The sequence below is a fragment of the Cricetulus griseus genome, chromosome 5 (genome assembly GCF_003668045.3).
Source record: "Cricetulus griseus strain 17A/GY chromosome 5, alternate assembly CriGri-PICRH-1.0, whole genome shotgun sequence".
Lineage (NCBI taxonomy): Eukaryota > Metazoa > Chordata > Mammalia > Rodentia > Cricetidae > Cricetulus > Cricetulus griseus.
Genome location: NC_048598.1, coordinates 189,238,562 through 189,255,381, shown reverse-complemented (window position 1 = coordinate 189,255,381; position 16,820 = coordinate 189,238,562). Strand labels below are relative to the sequence as shown.

General features: G+C 49.3%; 1 pseudogene; it reads left to right on the top strand.

The window, feature by feature from the left end:
* The first annotated feature begins 9,635 nt into the window (after positions 1-9,635).
* On the top strand, positions 9,636-9,828 carry LOC113835736 (annotated as a pseudogene).
* The last annotated feature ends 6,992 nt before the right edge of the window (positions 9,829-16,820 follow it).

Below are 16,820 nucleotides of genomic sequence, written 5' to 3'. Positions count from 1 at the left end.
ACATTTCACTTGGCCAGTTTGTTCCTGCCAAAAGATGGCACTGATTACCTGCTCAGCACCATGCTGGCTGAAAGGAACAGAAATGTGACTGGGCACACCAATGGAGGACACACTAAGGCTTGTTGAGGACCTACTGTGTGTGAATTCTTGCAAGTCCTATCAGCCTGGAGTTCTATAGGTCAGCATGCCAGATGTCAGGAATAATTTACCCAAAGTCATGCAGTTCGTGAGGGAGGGAACTGGTTTTGAACCAGACCCTAGGCTCTGCAGAGATACTGGGGTTTCCCTGTGAGCCTTCACCCTAGAGACACATTCCAAGATGGTGCATCTGTCCCCTTCCTCTGGAGGTGCTGGCACCATGGTGCCTCCTCCACAGCTCAACCTTAGTTGTGCTCAGTATTGCTTCCTGCTATAGATCTGTCTCACGGTCCCCATAGGATGAGAATTTCTACTTTTTTAAAAATCAGCCTCTGTACAAGTGTGTGTGTGTGTGTGTGTGTGTGTGTGTGTGTGTGTGTGGTGTGTGTGTGTGTGTGTGTGTGTGTGTGTGTGTGTGTGTGTGTGTGTGTGTGTGTGTGTGTGTGTGTGTGTGTGTGTGTGTGTGTGTGTGTGTCCCTGCTTCCTCTTGTCTGAGCACCTGCAGAGAAATGTTGGCACTCCATTGACTTCTTTGGCACCTAGGTCATGGACCCTGTCAAGCACTAGGGTAGGAGTGCTGAGGGACAGAGTTGGATGGGACCTTTCTCTGGGTGCTTACAGACCAGGACCCAGCAAGAGAAATAGATTAAGTGCTGGGCCCAGCACTGAACTGGCACACCGCAGGCCCTCAACAAGCACCTGTTAGATGATTGGATGAGGGTGACATGAGATGTGTACTCATGAAGAAGACACTCAGATGAACAGAGAGTGAGTGCAAGATGTCAAATGTGTATAGCAACACCAGGACTTCAAGAAGGAAGCAGTAGACGTGTTAGGATGACAGGCACATGGTCCCAAACAAGCCTGGGAATGAGACTTCTCCAGAAAGCATGGAGGTGGTGAGGCCTGGGACATAGTCAGAGCCCTTCAGGGAACTAGAGGACGGAGGCACAGTGCGTCTGAGAACGAGAGGTCAGGACCAGGTTATGGAAGGTGCTGACTGGCAGATGAGACGTCTGGGTTGAGTCAGAGAGCACTGGGAGCCATTGTGGGTTCTTCAGCACAGAAATGGCATCTATGCCCGAGGAAAGAAACCCTCTTCCCCTGTGGAGAATGGAAGCTAGAGGAATGGGTGGAGTGTGCTCTACCCATTCCAGACCTGGGCTTCCTGCCTCCAAGTCCGGCCAATGCTAAGTAGGATTTCTGTCAGCAACTTACATGATTCAGTGCGTGTGAGCCTGTGGAAGGGTTTGGGGCTGCAAAAAGTAAGTGTTGAGGTGACACCCATCAGCTCTGCAGTGTGGACACATTCTCCTCGTGCAGGGGTCTGCCCTTCATGCTCTGTAAGAGGCTGAGAGAGAGCATAGGAGAGGCTCAGCCTCAAAGGTTTACAGTGGAGCCCCCGGGGCACTTGGCCACCCTTGCCAGCACCTTGGGAATATTCCACACAGTCCCTTACAGTGCCTGGATCCTGGAAACTTTGGAGATTGTGGGCACACGGGACATCCATTTTTCTGTAGCTGGAGGTGGCCAGATAGGCAGAGCCACCAGGACTCCAGGACTGGAGCGAGAGGGAGGGTCAGTCACAGGTCTGTAGGATTGAACCCAGATTCTTGCACTCAAAGATGGCTACCCCCCATTCTTTCCATCAGGAGCCCGAATCTGCTTTCCTTCTTCTTCAAACCTGGGCCACCATAGTGACTTTCTAGACCCGGAGCATGCTGTGTTGGTGACACTTAGGAACTTCTGAGACTGGATTCTGAGAAACAACCTGGGACCGGTTTTCTTCTACACTAGGGGAAGTCAGTGCAGTGCAGGAAATGGGATATTGCTTGGACCTCTGTGCTAGAGGAAGGATTCTGCTGTGTGTCAAGCTGGCACTCATGCCCACAGGGTTTGTGACAGGGACCACATCTTCCCCTGCACTTTGGATCAAGCATGTATGAGGACTCAGCCATGCTTCAATCTTGGACTGTCTCTAAGTGGCTAGTGTCTGGCTGGTATTAGTCAATATTTTTGACCCTAGGATCCTTCTGGGGCCCCCAGACTCACCCCGGTACCCACATCACAGTATCCATCAACACAGAGGCCTGGAGTACACACTCAGCCAGCAGGGTCCCCTCCCAGGTCCTTGGCTCTGTGGCCTGTCTTTGATCATAAAAAGATGTGTGTCCCTGGAAAATTCCAAACACAATACTGATGCCATTGCTTAAAATATTTCAGCTAAGAACTTGCTCCAAATCTGACAGTCCCTCCTGTAGGATGTGCCTGTCACAGGGCCCAACTGCAGTCCAAAGGGTGATTCTGTTCCCATTGTTCAGTCTGGGAAGAAAAGGATAACCTCGGGGCACAGCCACCTCCTCCACAAACAGGGGAGTGGAGCCCCCAGAAGTAGGGGGAGCAATGGACCCTTCTAGAATCAGCCTCGGGGGAATCTCCCATATTCTCAGATATACAAAACATTATGTTTATGCCATGTTTAAAGTTTATGCCAAGTCTTTAAATGAACAAAATGGGCAGAAGGCCAGTTAAAACCAGAATTTCTTCTCCTTCAAATCCCAGGCCAGAGGTCCACACACAGGTGTCCACCTGTCCTGATTACTGAAAGCCTGGAAAGAGGTCCACCCCCGCTGCCAACTGAGCATCAGGGTGTCCCCTGCCACTGCGGGTGCTCCATTCTAGTCTTCGATTCTGTGGTCACATGGCTCCTCTCTATTTGTGCAGGGTCCTCATATGGTCTCCAGTCTAGGGGCTGAGGGTCACCTTGGAATCTTATCTTGATTTTCTCTGCACAGAGACTCTCTTTGCAAATATGGGATTAGGACGTCAGTATACTTGAGGGGACACAACTCAACTGACACCAGGATCTGAAGACCCCCCCACCTTAGAGTCAGTGAGCAGACTCCTGTCCTTTGCAATGTTGACAAAACATGGCTCATTTGGTTATCGGGTGGGGATTGTCCATGTGTCAAGCCCATAGGGCATTGCAGGATATGAAGATGTATCCCAGGACCCCTGGGAGCCCACCAGGGGCACCTCTGATAGAGCTTGACTTGAAGGCCATGTGGCTGTCATACACACTCGGGAGCGAGGGCAGTCAGGCGGAGGAAGCAGCTTGCACATGGTCGGCACAGTCTTTAACACGGTGTGTCCTTCCCAGTGGGAGTCACTATGAGCCAATCATAGAGAGCAGAGGGCAAGTGATGACGATAGAAAGATAGGGCTAGGGAGCCTGTGGCCAGTGGGGTGGCTTCATGGAGTGGAACAGAGTGGTGAGGGGTTGTGGTGTCCTGAAGAGTGGGAGCCTGGACTGCAGGTGTGACAGACACTAGTCCCCATGCTGCGGCTCTTACTTGTGCCAGACATACACACAGACCTGGGGCAGTGGTGCATCTGTGTTTCAGGGAAAAGTAAGAATGGAGACATTTGCATGCAGTCTGTGTGTGCGTGTGTGCACGTGTGTGTGTGTGTGTGTGTGCGCGCGCGCGTGCGTGTGTGCGGATGTGGGATCGAATTGCTTTCTACCTTAGCTTTTAATACAAGGTCTTTCACTGAACTACTCCTCACCAATTCACTAAGCAGACTGGTGGCTAGTGAGCCTCAGGGCTCCTTCTATCTCTAACCCCCCTGGCATTGGGATCGCTCATGTGTCTCACTGTGCCTGACTTTTTATGTGGGTCTTTGGTCTCAAACTCGTGTATGTGTGCAGGCACTTTACCTACTGCGCCGTCTCCCCAGCCTCCAGATCAGATTTTTTTAAAATGCTAACAGTTAACTAGAAATCTGTAACAAACTGACCTGCCACAGCATGGGCTGCTTGGTTACTGTTGATTGCTGAGGTTGCTAAGAGATTGGAAGGAGATGTCTAAACTGTTCACAGTTTTGAGGGACAAATTCAAGGACTCTGCTAGGTAGTTTGTGTCTGCTGCAGTGGCCTCTGTACGACATCTAGGATCCAAATCATGGCTTCTTCACAGGTATTTCTGTCACCTCCCTACATGGCCACTCTCTATATGGTGTTTCTCTCTGCATGGTTTGTTTTAGCAGCTGGGGCCTCCTCCCAGCAGAGTCCTCAGAGTCTGCCCCCCCCCCCCGTGTAGCACTGGTTCCCCTAATGTGAGAGTGCAGTGGTCCCAGGTAGAGGCTTCCGGCTCTAGGTCCTAGCCTCGGTTGTCCTACAGTGCCTGTAACACTACATCCTCCTGGCTGAGAAAGCTCTTTGGCAATCTAGATGCAGAGGGAAGGAACCAGCCCGCAATTAAATATGTGTGTTGGCCTGCATGTCCAGGAGGGTGGGAAGGCGTGGACTGTGGCATCCTTGGAGATTGGTGTCTGCATTGAACCACACAGGAGTGTGGGCTGGGTTCATCCTGGAGCTCCAGTGGTTCTCAAGGCCTGGTATCTCACCAAGCCTAGGGGAGAAGATAGTTACTCTGAACTAGGTGATGTCATGTGCAACTGCAAATATTTGACCATTTCAGACCTGACAACTTGTATGACTCCACCTCATGGCGGAGGAGTGTGAGCAGCTTTCTGGTCTGGGGAGATGAGATTACCCCCCTTATCTTCCCTCAGCCCACCCCTCAGAATCATGGCTTTGGCAGGTGGGAAGGCACCTGGAACAGGATGCTAACCCTGGGCTTGTTTCTGGGAAGCACCATGAGGGTGTAACCACTACTGGGGTATTTCCTGCCTGCCCCTTTTGCCTTTTCTCACCTCCAGGGCCTTAGGAGACCCACAGTAAATTTGCTTTTTACTTTTTTTCCACAGAGAGGGAGAACCACAAAAGACTTTTAGTCATATTGGACACATGACTCTGTTTTCTCTCGAAAACAAAGGTCTTCTTTGTGTTGTACAAAGGAGCCTATGGGATCATTCCAGCAGATCTGTAAATTAGTGGACATTTCTTGTCCAGAGAAACGCCACTGCCCCAAAAATAGAATCCCGGAGAGCCAGGCAATCTGCTTTTTAGCCCATTTGTGGGGCGGGGTGGGGAGGTCAGGTGGAGGGTGGGTATGGGGGTCTCTGCAGATGTCAGGCAGGGAAATGAAGTGAGAACAGCTGAGGTGATAGTGGTGACTTGGTTTGGATTGACTTCATCAACCTGGATCGTAATTCTGAGAGTCTGATGCCCGGCAGCTCATTATCAGCATATTTTTTTATAAATTGTTTTTTGTTTTTGTTTTTGTTTTTGTTTTTGTTTTTTGAGACAGAGTTTCTCTGTGGCTTTGGAGGCTGTCCTGGAACTAGCTCTTGTAGACCAGGCTGTCTCGAACTCACAGAGTTCCATCTGCCTCTGCCTCCCGAGTGCTGGGATTAAAGGAGTGTACCACCAACGCCCGGCTATGAATAGTTTTTTATTCTGCTTTTTTGACAGTAGTGGGGATTGAACCTAGGACACATGTATGCTAAGCCAGAGCTCCACTGTTGAGATAGCCCCATTGCCAGCATCTTTAAAACACAATCTGGGGAGAAGTTTCCAAGCAACAATCATTCTTATCCTAGGTGCAGGATAAAGCATAAGGTGCAACTACACAGAAAATCCTTGGCAAAGCAGACATGACCTTGAGGGTGGGCTCTATAGCTAAAAGGCCTAGAATCTAGTATGATCTCCGTCCAAGACAGCATAGAGGTCAGCAGGACATAACATACAGGTGACATTACCCCTACAGATGGGTTCTATTAACTGGAAGCTGAAGCTAAAGGTCTAGGGAGAGAGAGTCAGGGAACACATTGGGAGGAGTTGGGTGTGGTCTGCCTCCACAGACAGCAGAAAGATCACCAGGTTGTTAACACTACCCAGTCCCAGCCTTGTGGATGGAAATAGGCAATTCTTCCTTCGAGGAGAGGCCCCTAAGTGTTTAACATCCCTGGTTCCCTAGTGCTCTGTGGGGACAAGGACCTTTGTGCTCCCAACAGCCTGTGTTTTCTTAAAGCAAGAATTATCACTAAAGTACAAATTGCCTATCATCTCAGATGGTTCTAACCAGATGGCCTTTCTTCTTCAAATTCTCACTGAAAAGACCAAGTAGGTGCTTGGGTGTTCTCCTCAGACAGCAGAAGAGGCTGTGATGCCATGTCTGCAGGGGTGTAATGAACAACTAGCAAAGGCATCAAAATCACAGACCTAGGACTTCATGGAGCCTAGAGAGCCGGTGTGGGGGACGTTTGTCTCCAGGTAAAAACTGCTTATGTAACAGTTGCTGTGTGCTTGCCTTGCTGTTGGGCCAAACTCTAGCTTCTGTCCCAAGAATTGGACACCCATAGTTGAGCCTTTCCTGCACATTCTGTCTCCCTAAGATGTGTGTATATGTTATAAATCATAATACAGTATTACTATCTTGACTAAAAGTCGGTTTTCTTCTATTTATTTAAGCAAGAAGGGGAAATCTTATGCATTTCCCCCACGCATTAGTTACTACTGATGCCTTTTTTCATTTGTCTCATTTCTTTGGAGCATCATTTTCTTTCTGCCTGGAAGGGCTTTGCCATGTTTAGTGCTACTGAAATGCTGGGTGGATGCTTTCAGCTTTTTGTGTGTCTGGGCATTGGTGGTTCAGTTAAAAATGAGGCTTCAACTTCCAGAGAAAATCTGCTGTCTGTATTTCATTCCTCTAAGAGTGGTGTCTCTTTTCCCCTTGGGCTGCTTTTAAGATTTTACCCTTTTCTCTGATTTTGAGCAATCTGGTGAAGAATTACCTCTGTGCAGTTCTTTTCGTGTTTCTAGCGCTTGGGACTTCCAAGTGTGTGCACAGGAAGCAAGAGAGGAGGCTCAGCAGTTGGGAGTATGTGCTGCTCCCCCAGAGGACCCCAGTTTGGTTCCTAGCACCCCCACGGGCCACTCATAACTTCCTGTAACTCCATATCTGACGCCCTCTTCTGGCCTCTGTGGGTACCGCAATCATGCGCATATACTACCCACATACATGTACATGTCATCAAAAAAAACCTGAAAAAAAATGCATTTGTGGGTTATAGTTTCAGCACCTTTGGAAACTTTTCTGGCATCAATTCTCCGTGTATTTTTTTCTCTTCCTTCTTCTTGCCTTTTGAGACTCCTTCTGGCTACATTAGGCTGCCTCAAACTGCCTCAAGCTGCCAGTTGGTACTCTGTTCTTTTTCTCGCTGTTTCGTTTGAGTAGCTGTCGATACCTCTTCAGCATCAGTACCATTTTCTTCTGCAATCTTTAAACTAGTGGCAAGCCCATCCAGAGCACTACTATCCCAGAGACTGTGGGTGTTGTCTCTAGACACTTGATTTGTGTCTTTTAAGAATTATCTTGCATTTTCTTAACATGTTCAGTGCTTATGTAAGCCTCTTAAAAACAAGTGAAACACAAATGTAACACCTGTTTTAAATGTCCTCTCACCCTAATTCTTAGTCTTTGGGATGTGTTTGATGTCCTTGCCTCCTAGTTTGGGTTGCATCTCCTTGCCTGTATAGTCATTCTTGGTTGGATGCCAAACCCTATGAACTTCTCTCTGTCTCTCTGTCTCTCTGTCTCTGTCTGTGTGTGTGTGTGTGTGTGTGTGTGTGTGTGTGTGTGTGTGTGTCTGTCTCTCTGTGTCTGTGTCTCTCTCTGTCTCTCTCTCTCTTGATTTTTCAATACATGGTTTCTCTGTGTAGCTTTGTAGACCAGGCTGGCCTCAAACTCACAGAGATCTACCTGCCTCTGCCTCCCACGAGCTGGGATTAAAGACTTGTGCCACCACCACCCTGCTCTCTCTCTTTTTGAGACAGTGTTTTTCTATGTAGTCCTGGATGTCCTGGAACTCGCTCTATAGGCCAGGCTGGCCTTGAACTCTACCTCCCCTTGTATTGGGATTAAAGGTATGCACCCCCGCACTTGGCTAAACACTGTGAATTTCACTTCATTGCATGATAGGTATTTCTGTATTCTCTAAATATTCTTTATCTTTATTTTGGATGAAGACCACTCATCTGGGAGCAGTTTAGACTCTTCATGGATTTATGATTTGCTAGGCATTACAAAGTGCCATATTTAATCCGACGGTAACTATTGAGGCTAACAAGGCTGGCCCTTTCTCCCTGCTGCCCTGTGAGTTATGAGATCCACAGAGTGGCCGATGGGAAGAAGCAGGAGTGGTGGGGTTGTGTGAGCACCAGGCACTGCTCACTGCCATCCATTTGACTGACTTGTCTCAGCAGCCTGTGCACCAGCCACAGTCTATGGGGATTGTGAGTGCCCTCCACAGGCCTCCAGGGTCACTGTGCTCTCTCCACACTCCAGCCTTACTTGCTCAACATCGAAGTCCTGAAAATTATTTTCATATACTGATCTTGTGTTTTCCAGTTGAATGAATTTGATCCCAATGACTCTATCCGGGCTGGAAGCAGAATTTCTTAAGCCTGTGTTTTATCATCCATATTTCCACCCCCCTTCCTTTTCTCCCATTGTGGTAAAGAAATGTACACTGGATCCACACTGGAACCCTGCACATGACCTTCTCTTTCTGAAGGCAATGCAACTCAAAGACCTAAGATCCCTACACTGGAAGCTAAGGTCTGACACCAAAGTTGGAGAGCTAAACCCTGTGCAGACTGCCTGCCTTGGCCACTTGGGGTCTTCTGTGTGTGCTTCCTGTGACAAGGCATTCCAGAAGAGGCTGAGGGAGCTGTTCCCTGATCCTGATGTTGAGGTTATACCAGGAAGCCAGGAGGGGCGCATCCCAATGTCAGAGCTGGGTCTGGGTCTGGTTTGGGAGGGGTGGCTTCTGTTTTAGTGGGGCCAGACTGTCCTAGAACTTGCAATCCTCCTGCATCCAGTTTCCAGATGAGGGGATTGTAAGTATTCACCATCACACCCGGCTAAGTCTGGTTTTTTTAAGCTTCAGTCTCAACATCAGGACCCTACGAAGCCCCTTGGAAAGAAGACAGCAAAGGAGGGGAGCAGATGCTGTAACCTGAGCATGGCTACCTCCCACTCAGCCTGTTCCTTGCAGGTCTCACGAGGAAACCCCATCTGTAGCCTCAACCCGCAGCTCTGGAAGCTGATTAGAAATGCATTAAGACCGGCTTCTGTGCCAAGGGAGGCCTGAGGGGTGACTAATGTGTTCTACTGTCTCCCACACTCCACTGTTCGCTCTGCCACAGCGGCCAGTATAGCCTCTGCCTCCTCCTCCTCCTGACTTCCTGCCCTTTCTTCTCCCTCCTGCAGAAGTTCATCTGGCCCTGCTGTGTCAGTCAATCAGCACGGTAAGCCATGAGCCCTGCAGATGGGCCGTCAGGAGTGTTGAGAATCCAGGACCAGCTTCTCTAGCTCTCATTCCCCTTTGCTGTTGCTCATTCCTATCTCAGAGCACAAGCGACATAAAGACCACCACCAGAGAGGCAGGAACCCTGCCCTCAGGTGGGAGAAGCAGGGATAGATAACAGAGATGACACCCCCAAAGGGCAAGTCACCCCCCAAAGGGCAATCTAGTGAGCACACCCATGTCAGAGGAAAAAAAAACACATAGGCTCAAAGGTACCTGGAATACTTACCTGGCAGGGGAGATACCATGATCACGAGGGTGGTTTTCCCAGGGCAAGACTTATCCATTGCACTCCAGATGTGCTGACCCCTGCCATTGCACTCCAGATGTGTTGACCCCTGCAGTTTCCCCAAATGTGGGAAAACCGACTGCATAATTAGTGGTAGTGGGGAACTGCGTTCACACTCCCCCCTAAAAAAAATGGTACCCAGAGTCATGCAGGCAGGGAAAAAGCTAAGTTATGGCCAAGGACAGGAACCAGCAGAGTAACAGCTGGACGATTGCAGAGTGCTGGAAGGAGACCTGAGGCTCACATACATATGTCTTTATGTCACAATCGTCTTCAGGTCTGGACTCTGTGGGCAGAATGGACCATGGCTGAGGTAGTTGTCAAGGCTCTGGTGTCAATGGACTGGTGTCAAAACTGAAAGGAAGGGACGCCACGTCCTTCCACACAGCCCTCCTACCTCCTGCACCCCACAGCTCTGTCCAGCCCTGTCTGATGCTCCCTGACAGCGAAGACCTTCGTTTCCTATGTACCAAGCTTTCTGTGCCCCAGCCCAGGGCCAAACCCAGTAAATATTTAATGAATGAGATGAAGGTCTGGCACAGAGGTCAACAAAGGCGGGGAGTGATAGGAAGAAGGCCACATCCTAATGAACCCAGAAGGCCAGCGCTCCCTGCCAGGACAGAGTGTCCCACTCTGTCCCTCAAACTCCACCCTCTCAGTACCCCTAGTCCCCTGCAGTATGCCTGCCAAGTGCCAGGTCCTGGCACGTTTGGCTTTCTGTCTGGTATTTTGTTCCAACCTCTGCTGCATCTTGTGGTGTACACCTGAGGTGCTTCTCAGCTTACTGAAGAGAAAAGGACTAGAAGGGTGGGGATGCCTGCCCTGGGGCCAGGCAGCATGCGGGCTCTGGGGATGGATTTGGAGAAAGGGCTGACCCTCAGAACCTTCACACTTGTCAGTCAGGATGGTCACTCAAGAGCAACATGACCAACAATCACAGCTCCTCAGGATGGGAGAATTTCAGTTCTGAAACCAGGATGGTGCCAGCTAAAGTGGGATGTTCTGCCACCCACAAAGGCCATCTGGGGCTTTGGGAGGCCTCAGGGAAGACAGCCCAGCTGCCCCAGGGTTCCATGCCCCTGAGCGTGTTCCCTTGTGTGTTTGCTCTTCACCAATGAGTGGGAAAGACTGTTTGCAGAGTCATTAATTCTGCACATGTCTGGCAGTTGTCCGGTTTGGGCACTGTTATAGGCAGTGGTCCTGTTCTAGGCACTGGGGCAAAAGCTCTGAAGGACACTCCTTGATGGCTTTGACCTTGAGACTGGGTTACCTTCTGTGAGATGTGGCCAAGGATGAGTGCTGACCACTCAGCCCTGTAGTCCAGTAACATGTAGAAAGATATCCTTGGGCTAACTCTATCAAGAAAGCAGCAGAGGGTGAGCATGACCCCAGCACATCACGGTCCCAGGAAGCTGATGCTTCCAGTCTGGCTGCACACAGACTGAAGCAGGCTCCTCTTCCCCTGCAGCTCTCAACATGTCACCTCCCTCACAGCTCTAGGTCGCCCTGATCCCAGACAAGCCCCCAACAGCCATAGGTGGCTTCACACAGCAAAACGTCACTGACTCCTCTCTCTTCAGCCTGCCACCCAGTGTTAGGGAGCACAGCTGTAGGGACACCCCATCCAGCCCACATGGCTCATCCCATTGGTCCCCAACAGTTATGGTGAGGAAGTGTGAAAGAAGTAGGATGTCTGATGAGAGTCAGACGGGGATGTGTCAGGTGACTTGAGCCACACCCCCATGGAGCCAATGCAGTGTTTTCCCTTTCCACACATATCCGCCTCCCTCTGTGAGCGCCTCAGCTTAGTGAGCAAATGTCAGTGCCTCTCTAACCCCTGGGACCTGGTACCTTGAACATGGAGCTAGAAACCTGGGCCATTTCATCATCATAGAGTGCTGGGGCCAAATCTCCCATGCAGAATCAGTTCTTACGTCATCAAGGGAGTGTAGCCCACAGTGTCTGCATCTCCAGTGACGGGTGGGGTGGGGGGCTCACTACCTCTCAAAGCAGCGACTTCAGCTGGAGGCAGGTAGCCATGCTCGTCCTGCTGTGCTGACAGGAAGTCCCTGAGTTGCTCCAAGCTCCAGTGTGCTTGGCCACACCATGCAGTGAGGGGATTTGTGGTCAGTTATGAGAAGCCTCAGGATGCTGTAGCCTAAATATAGCAGCATGACACTGTACGTGTCGGGCACATTGGCTGATTCACTGTGACCTTCTTGTCTTGAGCCAGCAATCTTCTCCTAGGTGGCAAGTCTTATCATCTCACGCGTAGCAGCCTGTCCTCCAGAGCCTTGGAGAGTGCCTAAGATGGGAAACACGCCCGCATCCCAGTCTTCATCACTCGTCACTCGGGTCAGGTGCTAAGCCTCAGTTTCTTTGTTCAACAGGAACCACCACACCTAGCACACGGGCTAGACAAGAGAAGCAAGCGAGACGGTAGCTGTGAAAGCACACATGGCTTACCCAGCATGCTCGGGGCTCTGCTCTCTAATTGTAGCATAAGAAAACAAAACCCAAAAACCTAGAAGATGAAAAGTATCCAGCTGCACAGGGCTGTAAAATGCCAGTACGTATGGCTCCTGAGCAGTCGTCCTGGATCCACCCTCTGTGTCACCTCCTTTCAGGCTTTATGAATCGACACTGAGCAGGTAGGACCTGAATTCTACCGCGGGGCCACATCCCCAGCCTTATAAATATCACCACATGTTTGCATGAAGCAGTTTTCTTAGAACGTGAATCTCTCAGAAACCCATCACCTCTTTGGATCTTGCCCTAATTCCCACATTAATGTGGACTGTGGAAGCCAGTGCTATGCCACTGGCTTATTCTGTGACACTTATTCCTTCCTACGTGCCTCTGTTCAGACAGGTCTTCCGGTGGCATGTGTGCAGTAGACGAACCTTAGCACGAATATGTCAAGAACTGAGATGGGCCTGAGAGATGCTGAGGAGAGATCTCGGAGCCCTGGTTTGAAATTGAAGGCCTTTCTTAGGCACTAGAATCAGTGGCTGGGGCTCATGTCCATGTCCACAAGTCCTCTGTGAAGTGTGCAGAGTGACCTAAGGGGTCTGCATAGTAACTCAAGTTCAGGGACTCTGCCGGTGGCGGCAAACTTGTCTGTCCTTCACTGGTCTTCTATTGTATTCATTGAGGAAGGGTTCTCAATCAAACCCAGACAGAGCTTATCAATATGACTAGTCTTGCTAGCCAGCCTGGCCTAAGGGTCCACCTTCTGAGGTGTCATTACAGGTGGGCCACCATTCCCGATGTATATGGGTTCTGGGGATTTGAACTCCAGTTCTCACACTTGCAGGGTAAGTGCCTTAACCACGGAGCCATCTTTCCAGCCTGACCTCATTGTCTTTTAAGTGGCACTCATTAGTCACTGTGTGACCACTGTGGAACAGATGGTGCCTTTAAGACCTCAAGGTTTAAAAGAGACAATTGTTCGACCAGAAATTTTCTCCCATCCCAAGGAATAATAGTTCTAACCATCATCTTCTCTCTGGGCCACCACACATTACCCTAAGGTGGCTTTAATCGGGTTCCACCTCCTATTCTCAAGGCTCAGCCCTGTGCTAGCCTGGCCCTTCAGCACATTCAAATGTCTAAACCAAAGCTGCTTAAGCTATAGATTGTGAGTCCCGTATGGGGTCACATAACTGTACGTGGGAACTGAGAAAAGTTTGGTAGGAGTGAAAGGTTGGAAATGCACAAAAGCCAAGAATTAACTAAAGTCAAAAGAGTAAAAAGAGCCTTAAAGTGGAATTATCTAGATCAAGTTGACCTGTGGGCAGGTCTGTAGGGGATTATATTGTTAATTGATATAAGAAGACCCAGCTCTTTGTGGGTGGAACTATTCCCTAGGCAAGGGGTCCTGAACAGTGTATGAGAGAAGGCTAGCCAGGAGCAGGGGAGGATCCGTGCATCTGTTCTCTCCCTGCTCTTGACTGCAGACATGATGATGCTTTAAGTTCCTGCCTTGACTTCCCACAGTAATCCACTACAACCTGGAATTGTAAGCCAGGTAAACTCTTTTACTCCCTCTCTTAGTTACGGTCTCTGTTGCTGTGAAGAGACACCATGACCACAGCACTCTTATAAAGGAAAACATTTAATTGGGTGGCTCGCTTACAGTTTCAGAGGTTTAGTCCATTATCATCATGGTGGGAATTGACAGTGTGTGGGTGGACATGGTGCTGGAAAAGAAGCTGAGAATTCTACTTTTTTTGATCCACAGGCAACAGGAAGTGGACTGAGACACTGGGCATGGCTTGAGCATATATGAGACCTCAAATCCCACTCTCACAGTGACACACTTCCTCCAACAAGGCCACACCTACTTCAACAAAGCCACACCTCCTAATAGTGCCACTCCCTATGAGCTTATGGGGGCCAATTATAATCCAACTACCACACTCCCTAAATTGCTTTGGGCCAAGGTATTTTTTAATCACATTAACAGAAATGAAGCCGGAGCTGTTGCTGGCTAAGTGTACTAGGCTAGCTAGCCTGGAGCCCCAGGCCCTGCTTGTCTCCATCTCCCAAGTGCTGGGATTACAGGCGTATGCCACCACACCCTAATTTACATACAACTTCTGGAACTGAACTCAGGTTTTCATGTTTGCAAGGCAAGCACATTGATGCCTGTTCCTTCTCACCTGTGTGTTCTTTTATTGGCCAGTATATCTGTCTACCTGTTGCAAATGTTGTGTCCGGAAAATCTTGCTAAGCTCTACAAAAAAGACAGGTGTAACAAGGTTGCTTCATGCCCCCCACCCAGTCTTAGTTAGGGTTCTATGGCTGTGACCAAACACTATGACCAAAAATCAAGTTGGAGAGGAAAGGGTTTATTTGGCTGACTCTTCCATATCGCTGTTCATCATTGAGGGAAGTCAGGACAGGAACTCAAATTAGGCAGGATCCTGGAGGCAGGAGCTGATGCAGAGGCCATGGAGGGGAGATGCTTACTGGCTTGCTTTCCTTGGCTTGCTCAGTCTGCTTTCTTATAGAACCCAGGACCAATAGCCCAGGGATGGCCCCACCCACAATGGGCTGGGTCACCCCCACATCAATCACTAATTAAGAAAATGTCTTATAGCTAGATTTATGGAGGTGTCTTCCCTCCTTTCAGATAACTCTAGCTTGTGTCAAATTGACATAAGGCCGGCCAGCATACCCTCTAACACTGATGGAACTCCCTGGAACACTGTAATTGTGGGTTTTGTTTTCACAAATACTGTACCCCTGAGCTTCAGCACCAAGAGGTGTTTTAGAGGTGTTAGGCTACTCTTGGTCTGACATTATCAAAAAGACTCTTGATCTCTTCATTGCCATAATTAGCATGGTTGTTGCTAACTACCTTGTGTGGATCATTTCACAAAGTTGTCTCCACCCTGACCACCCTCACCAGCTTTTTCAGCAGGCAAAGAAAGAATATTCTATTTGAGGTGGGAAAGCCTGCCTAGCTCCCTGAAGGCTGCTAAGGTTGTGCACATATCCACAGTTCCAGGGCGGAGACCACAACAGTCCCTGTGGGCCTCCACAGCTGGAACTAGACCTGGGCTTTCCAGTCGAAGGTCAGTGCGCCATTTTCAGTCTTGGTCTGCCAAGACCACCATTTCTTGGAGCACTCTGTGTCCTAGATGCCCTAAGTACTCTCAGCATTAATACAGTTTGGCTTCTAAGACAGTTTTTGTCTCCAGCATGGAGAAGATTGAGCAGAACATGATACAGGTTTGAGGTTGCCGTAATGCAGTGAGGTTTTATTGACTACCTTCACTGTGCCAAAGAGTCATGGTCAAAGACAGCCATCACTCCTGGCAGGATTGCCCTTGGAATAGGGCAAAAAAACAGAACCTCAATCCCAAGAGAGACAAATTATCTAATGTGAAGCTTGCTAGACATCTGGGAGCTGGGCAAGATGGGAACAAACCCATTTACTTGTGACAAAGACAGAAATGCTGATGTAGCCTCAATTAGCAACTGTGGGCCAAAGTCACAGCTCCTTGTTCCTGGCTGCATACTTTTCCCCAGCCACGCTCAGTGTCTAGACTTCCCCCATGGAGGACAGACAGTGTGTGCTTAGGATGTTACCTCTTGTTAAGTCCTCTCTGCTGGGGGACAGGTTGGTGGAATCCTTTGAAAGGTCACTGTGTCTGCTTTCCTGGAAGGTCCCTTTGACATCCTTATATTCTGGTGAGGCCACTGGGTAATAGGATTTGACCCACCCACAACACACCCCCATTTTCATGGCAGCATGGCTTGTTCCTTGTGCTCAGTCCGGGCTCAGATGGCACTTCCCGAATGCCACTGGAGACAGAGGACTCTCCTCTGGCTTTTGACCCAATTGGACATACAAAAATAGCCACAAGGGAGCCAGGTAGGGTCAGCAAGGCATAGCCGCCTCTGCGTGCCTCCTGCTGGTCCAGGTGACGGTGGCAGTAGTCACCCAGGAGCCTTAGTGCTGCATGGAGGAGACTGGAATGTTGGGGAGTTTTCCTGTGACTCACCAGCTCCCTGGTGTAGAATCCAAAGTATGTTGGTGGCTTAAGCTCAATAGAACTTTCCCAGGCAGGGGAAGGAAGAATGAACATGCCAAAGGACTGGATCAGTAAGGCAAACTCTAGACACATCATTATCCCGGCCTACCACCACTCCAGGATACACCCATTCTCCAGTGTTGGCTGTCTCCATTCTGTTTCATTTCTTCCCTTCCTACACCACCTCCCGCCCTCCTCCAAGACTGTGCTTCTCTATATACATCTGGCTTTCAGCTTGTTCTTGGCATATAGTAGATGCTCAACAAAATATCTGTTTAGTTTATGAATGAGTGAGCAATTGATCAGATTCCCTACCCTTTGCCTTGCAACCCTAGGCCCTGTTCTGTTCAGGGAAAGGGAATATATATTTGGTTCCATCAATGCTACTGAATCACTCCAGAGGCTCTATGGAGCCCTCAGAAGTAGAATAGATTTGGTTTGCAACAGCCTCTGCCAGTCCTTCCCCTAAGAGAAAGCCTTAAAGCCCTCATTGTCTTGTGTCTGCTCAGCAGTCAACACTTTGAGAGATTGTCCGGAATCTCTCTGACCTTAAGAGGGACCAACCATAGCCA